At 32.4% G+C, this 9787-nt stretch overlaps 1 protein-coding gene and 1 non-coding gene across 7 annotated transcripts in view; one reads left to right on the top strand and one right to left on the bottom strand.

Annotated features, from left to right (window-relative positions):
* Su(var)3-3 (lysine-specific histone demethylase Su(var)3-3) overlaps positions 1-9787 on the bottom strand; it is a 342080-nt gene that overhangs the window by 285487 nt on the left and 46806 nt on the right. The gene's annotated exons all lie outside the window — the stretch shown is intronic.
* TRNAA-UGC (transfer RNA alanine (anticodon UGC)) lies at positions 4565-4636 on the top strand. The gene has a single exon. It is a non-coding gene; the product is annotated as a tRNA-Ala (tRNA).

Genomic DNA, 9787 nt, shown 5'->3' with positions numbered 1-9787 from the left:
CAATGTTACTCCAATGATGGAGATTATGGAAATTGATTAAGCCTTCGCGGGGAAATTTCGACATATCTATCCATAAGATGCTTAAAAAAAGTCTCTCTTCAATGTCAACATTTAGGACAAATCGACAAAAGTTGATTAGTTGCAAAGGATCACCTTCCTCTAAATTCAATGCGGGCATATAATGATATGAATATTAATTTTCACTTCTTAATACTGACCAAACTTTCCAATTAGTATAAGGCAACCGACGAGCGATTTACCTTATACTTAGTATAGGATAATTTGCGAATACGTCCAATATCTGTTCGTCAATTTCAGGCAGATGCCTATGGTATTCATCACGCGCTTGGAGTCCTGAAGATTGACACTTCCACATTCGATAATGTGCATATAAAAACTTGAATGTTAGGAAGTCTTCTTTCAGGAAATCTTTGTAGATTCTTCGAACAGCAGCGGCGTTTCCATCAGTCCTTCCATACACAAATTGAATGTCGGCATATTCTGTATTTGGAAATGATGCCATTATCAAAGATTTTAAATAAGCTTCTAAGAGGAATATTATAACTGAGATGGAAACACAGTTTGATAGTTGATCTACCTTTATGGTCACTATGCAAACCAAAAACAATTGCAAATTTTTCCAAAATGATGGCTACCCAGCACATTATCAAATTGCCGTAACGAAGTTTTTAGATAAGAAATTGAAAAAAATGGATCAATTTTGTGGCCTGCGAAGTCTTTCTACTTGATTCCGCTTGCTTATTACGTATGGGAACGAGCTAAAGAATTGATCTATACGGTACCAATTTTCACTCGGGAACCATTTGTGGAAAGAATCGCTACAGCATTTATACAAAGGAAACAAAATATTTTATTAGGAGGTACTGCAACTCAAATTCGAACAGGAACACGCAAGTATATAACAAATATAGTATCACATTTTGAAAACGAAAGATAACTATTTATATTATTCTCCATATTCTACTTTTTTTATTGTGTTCAAGATTTTACATTGGTTTTTATAATACACTGAAATAAATATTTAGTTTTTGAATCCTCCGCTATTTTAAGAACTTGCGTATTTCCTAAAAACTTACGTTCTTTTTAGCAAACCTCTTCATTTTTTAAACTATTTCTATTAGATAACGTTTTGGCGAATGCGCTCTTTGGGTACTTAAAAGTGAACCTCTCTAATTTTTAAAACGTTTATTGAGAATCTTTTCAGGACCGAAAGACCATTGCCTAAATGAATTTTTAAGAAATTTAAATAAACATACACTTAAGGGTTTACATAAAATTCACGTTTGAATTTGACCGCTTTACTGCAAATTTGGAAGATCATGTTTATAACGTTCAAAGTAAGTAGCAAAGCCATTGAGGTTTTTATGGCTTACAATACATTTATACAAACCAAACAAGTTTAGTATATTTCTGTGATTAAAAGGCTTTTTGTTCTTCTACCCTCGAATATTTGTGAAAAAACACGGTTAAATAAAAACATATTAAAAACTCAATTATCACAAAAAGGTAATATTTGGTACATAAGTATGTTTGTTTAAATCGACTCAAAATCGCATAATCTATCATTCTCTAAAGTTATTGTAATGACTTGCCAGATGCTATGTATACCCAGCTATGTACATACTGATCACAAAAAAGGAGTATTTTATGTATAATGCAGCCTTACTAAAGAGCCAATTCTGAAAGAAATTGTCTGTGATTACAGCTTTAGCCCAATAAACTTTATCAAGATTTGCATCTACGAGTGTTTGTTTTTTCATTGTAATCAATGGTCGATTTTTCCTTTCATCAATCCCAGTTTACTGAGAAGAGAAATTGTGTCTTTATATCTTGTTCAATTAAGGAGTTTTGGAGGTTTTTATTTACATACATTTTATCGTTTTGATGAAACGTTTTGAGTTTGGAATTTTTAAGTTTTACGTAAAATCAAGTATAAATATTACGAAGTAATCAAAATACAGAGTAATAATTTGTAAGCAAGTCTACTTTGCTACCATTGCATGGTTGCAATTGTTGAAATTCCAAACTTAAACTAACTCTCGCACTCTTAACGCTTATCTATTATACAGTATAAACAGTGTAAATCTGATAATACTGTTAAGCTTTCATCCAACGAGAATTCAGGAAATCAAAATACTTGTTTGATCACGTAATAATATGCTCACAGGTAATTTGACAAACAAAATTCTGAACGTAATATTAACCACCGCATGCAAATTACTTTACCTAGAATGACTCTGATGGGTTACCCAGTCATATTCATCCAATTACTTGAAAATATATTGCAAATCTGAGGCTTTCTACGAATATTATTGGTGACATCACACTTGTTAGGTAACAAGGGTAATTTTAAAAACATCTCTCAGTTCTAAAAGTATTGGCAACTACCATAACAAAATGTCTTGTGAAAACCGAAATGAAAAACAAGGATTAAGTTGACATGTGTTATGACAGAAATACATTTGAGAAACATTTTTTTAGAAAAATTATGAATGAAACATGGGTTAGTACCAATATTGGAAACTAACAATAATCCCAAGGCCATTAACTAATGTCTACAAACTGGTTTATATACACACATATCGCTATCTCGTCCTTGACGCTCAGAAAATAAACTGTCATACACAGTGCATAGTTATGAATGATGGTCATTAAATACTTCTTTGGTATCACTTTCACTGCACGACTGGTTAAGAAATGGTTGCCGCGTCACTTTTATCCTTATATTTTCAAACTCCTAAATTGCGCAATCCTATTTCTTTCTTTCTTCTCTCTTATTTCCAACTTTTTCCCATTTAATTGTTCAATTTAATTTATATTCCAAAACTTCTATTCGAGGTATATTCACCATTAATATGATGTTTTAGATTTATTGCTGTATAGACCCTTACCCTACCTACTTTTACTTTAATTGTCTAAAAAAACGATCATAAAAAACCTATTGTGTGGAGGTCGAGGTTGATGAAGAAATCCTACAAGTTCGTTATGTGATTCACGTCACTTCTGAGCCAATAAACCATATACATATATGTATACATGTATGCTTTTCATCCCAAGTAACAAGTATTTTATCTGTCTTCTGAACGATTTCCTTTTCTAGATCACCAATCGACATAAAGAATTTTTTTCCTGAGTAAAAGTTGAAAATTGAAAACTTGAAATATAAGTTTCCATATCACCACTTTCGTGTAACGATTTTCGACATATCTTTTTAACGGCAGCACTTTACGTGCAGTTGTCGCGTTTTGATGGCATTCCTTAAATGAGTTCCAATTCTCCATTGTTGTATTTGCTTTCGTGATGTAAGACAATTGGTTATGTTCAACTAGAAGATCAATCTGGCACAAACTTTGTCATTACTCTATTTCCACGTGGCAAATTTATTAACATCCATTTCATCGAGTTGATCATCTATTATCACATGCCATAAATTTGCTTCCATCAGCTATAAGCACGCATAAGCTCCGTCTTATCGCCTTATGCTCTTAACTCCATGTGCAATAGTTTTCGCCGTTAAACTTTTGAATGGCACACCTTAATGATCCCTCTGTCATTCTTACTCAAACGTCTTTTACACTTTACACTTACTGTTCTTTATACACTCTATAACGTTAACTCGTTAACATTAAAGAAAAAACACGTCCTCGTTAACGGTTAGCACTGTTTGGGTCTCCTTGCTGTGTTTAGACTGGGCTCATAACCTATTCGAATAATAGATACAGTCTTTGTTAGTCTAGCTATTCTTTATTCAGTGAATAACACGTAATAAGCAATACAAAGTAATGAGTAATGCACAATAAACATAAGTGTAGGTAGGCGTGAAAAATGTGCGTTAACGTTGTTTCTGTTAGGACTGACTTCCCAAAGGATCCTATACGTCTTACATTGCCTTTTAAGTTTTACGACAGTCATCTGGTCACCTTGCTTCTGGAGATAAACTGTTTGAAGCTTCGAGTAAGGGTCCATTAAAAAAAATGTATTGCTCTTGCTGCTAACAGCATTTTCTAATGGTAAAGTCAATGCAAAACGAATGTATTGCCGTTACCATATATACTGAATGTGATAAAGGTAATAATGACATTATACTTCTGAACTAAATGTCCCAACAGAAAACTTCATAAAAAATCTGGCACCTGAATAAATTATTATGCATTTCTGACACCATTAACATTTAAACTGTAAACTTTGTATTTCATTATTAAAACTATTAAAGATGGACACTATGCTTCATATGATTTTGGCAGAATTACCCATAGAATTCAAAGACATAATAATATTGCGAAATAATAACATAATAATGTGACATAATAACAATATTATCAGCATCTCACCAAGAAAAAACATAATTTCAAAATGCTATATTTTTTCTCGATACCCTGTGTAATTTCCTAGATTTATAAAACAAGTGTAGAACTGTATAATGTACATATTTTAATCTTTGATTTAGCTTTAATGTTGAATTCAGATACACTATATAAATGCAAAGAATGCTAATGCCACGTGACAATGATATATCACAAGGTTAACTGGTTAAGTTACCATCGGGGATGTAGCTCAGTGGTAGAGCGTTCGCTTTGCATGTGAAAGGCCCCGGGTTCGATCCCCGGCATCTCCAAACTTTTTTACTTATATATTTTTTTTTAATAAATTTCTTTTTAAAAATGTTTTTAAATAATAATTTACTTAAATATTTTTTAGCAGAAACATTAACGATAGATAACATTTTTTAATGCGAATTTTCCCAATCTTCGAACCAAAATCAAACTATGCCGGATTGAAATATACAGCTTTGACACCGATCGCAACCTATCACGACTCTTAAATTACAGCCTAGAAGTAACGACACCAAAACAAGCGAAAACCCGAAAGGTGAACCGTTAGACGGTAAATTAAGACCCAAAGACATATCTCATTACTGCATCGTGATTAGAAAGAATTCTTGTTAAAATTTGTTATTGTTCGAATATCGCACCTCGAAGATGTCTTTATTTGTGATGTTACGCAAAGTAGGTCAGCAAGACCAATTTTCGTATGTGTCCATTTATTTATATTTAACGCAAATATTACACTTTTTTTCATCGCAAAGCCAATCATGTTTGCACTTAATTTAAATTATACAACGAAATGACCGATCGTGGAATCTTTTGACAAATTCCCAGCCAAGTAATTTTTTATATTTTTTGTAGTTGTGCAACTTTCCCATTAATTGATATTTATATAGCAGACTAAACCCAAAGCTTTTCTTCTATCTACCCTTCTTTTAGCAATGAAATAAACATGAGTCGGTCTTGCGCATCATTATATCAATTCCCCAACTTTTACCCACTTCCTCATATCTACAAGCTTAATGCCATTATCGGTCTAGTGTCATCTCCACGAACACTGTATATTTATTCTGCATAGATTACGGTTGCGAGACATTACTAATGGGAGCCATAACTGCAGTATTGACTAACTGTATATTAGGCGATCCATTATTTTAATTACTTTCGCAGATAAAACTCAATTTCCGGGCATTTACAAGTGCTGGATAACCATTAGGCGTGTATAACTCACTTAACATTTTTCGCTTTAAAATGCCTGTTTTTCAAGCCTAAATGATTTCTTGGATATCTGAACATCGGAGTGTGTAAATTGGAAGTGTAAATTACAATTCCGAGTGAGAGAAATTATTATTGATAACGGTGACTAATATGTCTGAACAATGAACCTAAAAGATTGACGTATATGTCTTCAGCGATTTGATTGGGTTTCAAAAAGAGTGCATTTTTACTCAGAAATTGCTATACATGTCCTCAATATTTTTCTGATATCATAAAGGAGCCAAATGAAGTTAGTTTCTGTTTAAGCAGAAATTAATTCTATTAATTAAATTATTAAGAAAGCGGAAAGAAAAAGGAAAACTACAGTAACCAGAACTAACCTGAACATACAATTTTACAATTTTCATACCTAAGTATGATGTTCCTACCGAATTTGACTTTTTCGAAGCCTTATGAATCTTTATCACTGATGGTTGTTACCTAAACTCAAACGATTTTTCAAAATGTCACAGAAAACTATAACCGTAGTTCTGCTCCAATGGCATCAACATCTTATACACAAAATCGTTACACTCATCTAAATTTTAATTACTCGAAGACGCATGGAACTTCATCGATAACATGATAATAAATGAATTATTCAGAATGATGCCAAAGTTATTCATTTTGATGATTTATTCAACCTTTCGTATACAGAATTGTGGTACTCTCAATTTGAACTATTACAAGACTCACTAAACTCAACCTTTAATGATTCCAAACTAAACTAATCTATTAACCATCCTTTTTTACATGACTTATTTTGAATGGAGTCAAAATGATTAATTTTCATGATTAATTAAACCTGTTACACATAGTATTGGGATCCTCAGGCTAGACTTAAGTGATTCAGAGGCTCGTAGAATTCCATCTCTTATTATCCTGTATTAAAGTAAGCTGATTCACTCTTCGAACGCGTTTTTCAAAATTATGTCAAACTTACTAATTTCCATAACGATCATTTTACTGTAAAGATGATTGAAGTACTTATTCTGGGATTGATTCATTGAAAGATTCGGGTAACTTCGACATTTAACTAAACTAAACATTCACTAAACGAAAATATTTTTCTTCAAAAAACTTCTTTAGACCGATTATGATTTACGTTCGTTATTCTCTCCGTTTATTATACATATAATTTTGATACTCATTCCGAGTTAAAACCCTGTCAAAAAGTTTTCAAGAGTTATATTCTATTCATGGAGATGATGTAGTACTTTAGATTTAGTACCATTTTTATCCTTGATGAAGCTATTTTCCTGTGACTCCACATCACTTTAAATGAGAAATGACTGTAGAGAACCACAAAAACACTTCAAAATATACGTTCCTTTTCGAAATGATTATTACATCTCCCTCAAATCTATTTCAGTACTTAATATGCTTCGTACCATTTTATTATGAAAATTCTTTTGTTAGAGACGAAACAAATTCGAAGAGCATTCTTCATTGGAATAATGCCAAAATGAAGCATGTTGATATTGCCGATGCCAAATACAAAGAATCTTGGGCTATTTGGATGTCACTCGGCTAGAAAATAGTTTATCGGATTGACTTAAAACTTTTCACCCCAGGAGAAAAGTGCCAGGGACATAACTCTGCGCTACCGAAGTTGAACTTCTCCAATATACATCCAATAGACGTCATTTTGACGTCATTCGAATCGAAAACGCTCGCATGCAAATTTCGAGAATTTAATTCCAGATAATACGCAATGCTCATATCACTTTTTTGCCTCCCTACAAAAACGTCTCTAAAAATAACTCAAAATAGCATCAAAGTGATGTTGTATGCAACTATTTCCGTTTGAATACGTGAAACCCTAGTTGTAGTGAAAGCCGATCCTGACCTAAAGCAAAACCATAAACAAACGACAACTGTCCAGTCATCGAGCCTTCCTCGGCACAACAAACCAAAACAGGATTTGCGACGATCTCGCAACATCGCGATAAAAACTGGATGGCATCATCGGATATCTCGCAAAAATCGATTGCATTCACTAAAGCCGTTTCTACAGTCATTACCGAGATGGGTCGTCGATTGGTGGGTTATCTATAGTTCTCTTTTACAGGGATTTAGATAACGAAATTGCAATAAATGGTTTAGTTTAGGGACCATTTGCCAACCGGACTCGTCCTAAGTATAAATCTGTCCCCGACTTCGGAAAATACTATTATTTTACTAATTATTGTAACTTAATTGTGTAAAATTCTAAAAAAAACATTATGACGAACACAATATGCGCACATCTATGAAATCCAATAATAATTGCTATCACTCGTGATCTTTGCTTTTCCTGTCATTATTATGATAAAGACTTGAGAGATTATAATTCTTTAGCTCGTAATTTTAATAATTGCTCAATCTAAAGAAGTGGGATGCACTGTTCGCAATTTGTGTAGTAAACAGGCTGGAAAGGCCTGTTAGAAAAATATTAAAGGATGAGTTTGCGCTTTTTGCACATTATTATGCTCAACGTGATTATCTTAACGATGCCAAAACAAGACAAAAAACGACTGATGGTACTTGAAAGCGTGCCCCTTGTTACGAAATTTGCTCCCTAATCAGAGAAATGACGTTTTAATTCGGCACTTCACATTTTGCGTAAATCGCTCAACAGAAAAAAAGTCATTATGAAATCCACTAAGTATTAATGGAGAAGATTAAAGAGGATATTAAGCTTGCTGGATTCCACCAAAATCTCCACTGAGATGTGCAAAAACAGTCATGAAAAATCTTGCAAGAATCTTTCATATAAAAAATGTCCACGTTGATACTTGTTCTGGATAAACCTAGGAGGAAGTAGACCTACATGTAGCTCTCTCAAATTACACTTTGAATGAAGATGCATGCAAAATTCAAGAGAAATACATCATTTATGGCTTATAATACCAAATTACAAAATTATAAAGCAGGGGTTCCTCTTTAAATTCTTCTATAATCTCTATTAACTTCATCTACATATGTCGATCTTGATGAGAAAATTAAATGATGACCCTACTTTGTCCTTTATAGCTTTCTACAACATAATTTCTGTAATTTAGCTTTGTAAATTTTAAAAAATTTCTAACATCTTTTACTTTAGATTGAAATAGTGTTCAATATTTATTTTAGCAATGTCATTGCGTGCACAAACAGGTTCTTTATGTTCGATTATTTGGAAACTTTTTCCTTAAACTTGCATTTACATCCTCAGATTACTTCTCTGTTGCAATTCCTGAATGTAGTTATAACAAAGACTAATACCCGACTACACTGATTCACATTTTAAAACCAAACTTTATTTTTTGCTCAATTGCATCGATTATTTGCTTTATTTTGTTATTTATTATGTTCAATTCCATTCTAATGATCGCGAATATGTTGCAACCCATGAAATGGCCACAGCAGATTTGCTAATAAATTTCCATTTTGTGATTTTATTACTTATTTAATATTCATAGCACCTACTTTTGCGTAAATGGGGAACATTCCAAATTTATAACTATATCTCGCAGAAAATAAATCTTCTATTCCATTATATTCCCTGAAGTTTTTCCTTGATATTTATTAAATATTTATGTGCAAAATTGTCCTGAAAATACTCTACACTAATTTTCTTTCTCCTGAAAAACAGAAAAGTTTTTAATGCCTATAGAATTTTGCGTGTTTTAACTCGTTAATTCAACTTCTCTATTTAGGCATTTCGGCAGCATTCTTTATTGAAGTTTCTTTAAAAAGTGTACCTCTTGTATTTCTTTTATCTCAATATTATCATAGAAATCCTCTGTTTAATTACATCTCCTACTTTTTTTTATTGTTGTTTTCTCATGGTTTAATGCTAAATTATTTAAAAAATATTCCACATTTTTTTTAACAGAGGAATCTCCAACTTGTCTAGAGTGTTGCTTCCTGCATCTGGACATCTCTCCTAATCACCTGATTCCTTTCAGAATTTATATCCTAAGTCATTCCAAAAATAGTCTAACTTATTTTTCATATGTGTACGTATCCAGACATTTCTAATGAATACTATAATGAAATTTACTATAATCAATTTTGGCAAGTTTCCTGCATTTTCTTCTTGAAATTCCTTCCTCAATTCTATGCCGAATTGTTCTCAAAATATCCCAAACTAATGTTTTTAAATTTTTCTAGAAATTCAGAAGTATCTAATGCTTCCACAACTTTGCTTGTTACAACAC

This window comes from Euwallacea fornicatus, chromosome 6 (genome assembly GCF_040115645.1).
Source record: "Euwallacea fornicatus isolate EFF26 chromosome 6, ASM4011564v1, whole genome shotgun sequence".
In the NCBI taxonomy this organism is placed as follows: domain Eukaryota; kingdom Metazoa; phylum Arthropoda; class Insecta; order Coleoptera; family Curculionidae; genus Euwallacea; species Euwallacea fornicatus.
Note: the sequence above shows the minus strand (reverse complement) of the source record. Positions and strands in the feature narration are given on the sequence as shown.